A 2,505-nucleotide genomic window follows, 5' to 3' on the forward strand; every position below is an offset into this window, starting at 1 on the left:
TGAGATCTACCCACTTAACAAATTTTTAAGGGTATATTAATTATTAACTATAGGCAAAATGTTGTACAGCAGATCTCTTGAACTTATTCATCTTGTATAACTAAAACTTTATACCTGTTGATTAGAACTCCCTATTTCCCCTGGGTAGTAACTGCTCTGCTCTCTGCTTCTATGAGTTTAACAATTTTAGGTACCAAATATACTTATGCAAGAAACTATTGCATTGTCTTGGTTTCAGAATTGCCTTGTAAATATGCTTTGCTGTAAACAAGTTGCTTTGTTTCTAAACAAAGAAGTATATTTCTGAGGCAAAGAAACAAAGCCAAATTTCTATTTGGTTAGAGTAATATAGTAGGGGGAGAAATGCAAATATTTTGAAATGTCACAGGTATTTGAGATAACGAAGTAAAAATACATATCTACTCAACAATGTTTTAAAGTTGCCACAAATTATTAATGTTAATTTGTAATTAAGTGATACTTTTTAGAACGACTTTGCTCAAAATAGGCTTAAATATGTATTTTTTTTTGTGAGAACTCTTAACATGAAATTTATTCTCTTTACAGATTAAATGTACAATACAATATTGTTAACTATAAGCACAATGTTGTACAGCAGATCTCTTGAACTTATTCATCTTGTATAACTAAAACTTTATACCTGTTGATTAGAACTCCCTATTTCCCCTGGGTAGTAACTGCTCTGCTCTCTGCTTCTATGAGTTTAACAATTTTAGGTACCAAATATATGTGGAATCCTGCAATATTCATCCTTCCGTGACTGGCTTAGTATGTCTTCCAAGTTCATCCATGTTGTCACATGTTGCAGGATTTCCTTTTTTAAGGCTGAATAATCTTCCACTGTGTGTATATACCACATTTTATTCATTTAATTTAATTTATTTTTTTATTCTTCTCTTGTCCTGCCTCTATTCTGTAATCATGCGCATACGGAGTTTATTGTTTTAACCCTGATTCGCCGTTGTCGACCAAAGGCAGAGAGTCTCAAAATGTTGGTCTCCTGCCGTCCTTGATGCAAATAGGCGCTTTGCTTGTGCAGTCATTTTCTGAACACTTGGATTATTGCTCTCTAGTCCTGGGGCTCAGCATCAGATTACGCCACATTTTCTTCATTTATTCATCCATTGATGTACAAAAAATGGATGATTTTTAAATGAAATACATGTAAATATATGAGATATGGCAATATATTTTATTACAAACCTGTGAGATCTATTTTATTGCTTTATTTATATTTACTCATATACTTACTTTTGGAATTTTTTTAAAGTAGAAGTTCAAATGAGAGAATTAATTAAGTTTTAAAGACCCTGAACTATCTATCTTATTTAACATAATTAGACCTAAACTTAGTAGAAAAAAATGCCTTAGTAGAAAAAAAGAATCTGTCTCTCAACAACCAACTATATTCAGTAACTTAATGAATATTTATTAAATAGCAATTATTTAGTAGCCACTGTTCTAGATACTGATTTACAGTGAACAAAACAGAGTCCTGACTTCCAGGAACTTACACTTTAGTAATGGGATAGACTGTGGGTAAGGACACATATAAATAACAGATAAATAAATTATACAGAATGTTTGAGGATAAGTACTAAGGAGAAAACAAATCAGAACGGGGTTGGGGAGTGCTGAGTGAAGGTTGTAGTTTTAAAGGGATTGCCACAGAAGACTTCAGCAAGAAAGTGACACTGGAGTCAAGAAAAAGGTGTTAAAATACACACACACAAACACACACACACACTTTTTAAATTTTGAAGTAATCTCAAACTTACAGAAAATTTCAAATACAGTACAAAGAACTCTTTCTTCCCTAAACCATTAGACATAAGTAGCTGACCTGATACCTATCACCACTAAATACTTTGGGGTATATTCTTTACAAATGAGGACATTCTCAACACCACAGTATAGCCATCAAAACCAGGAAATTACCATTCCTACCCTACTGCCATCAAATCCACACCACGTCTACAGACCCTAATCGAATTTCTCCATTTGTCCCAATAATGTCCTTTGTTGAAAAAGTTTCCAATTTGGAATCATGGATTGCATTTAGTTGCCAAGTCCTTTTCACCCTTAGTTTAAAATAATCCATCAGCTTATCTTCGAATTTCTTGACCCTGATACTTTTTAAGATTATAGACCACTTATTTTGTAAGATACCTCAATTTGTATTTGTCTGATTTTCCTTGTGATTATATTCAGATTTTGCATCTTTGGTAGGAATATCACAAAAATGATGCTCTGTTCTTCTCATTGCATTCTATTAGGTAGCTCATGATTTCAATTTGTCTCATTATCAATGCTATTAACTTGGATCACTTGATTAAAGGGTAGTCTGAGGTTTCTCCACTTTAAAGTTTCTTTCTTTCTTTCTTTCTTTCTTTCTTTCTTTCTTTCTTTCTTTCTTTCTTTCTTTCTTTCTTTCTTTCTTTCTTTCTTTCTTTCTTTCTTTCTTTCTTTCTTTTTTTACAACTA

Source organism: Pteropus alecto, unplaced genomic scaffold (assembly GCF_000325575.1).
Source record: "Pteropus alecto unplaced genomic scaffold, ASM32557v1 scaffold5, whole genome shotgun sequence".
NCBI lineage: Eukaryota > Metazoa > Chordata > Mammalia > Chiroptera > Pteropodidae > Pteropus > Pteropus alecto.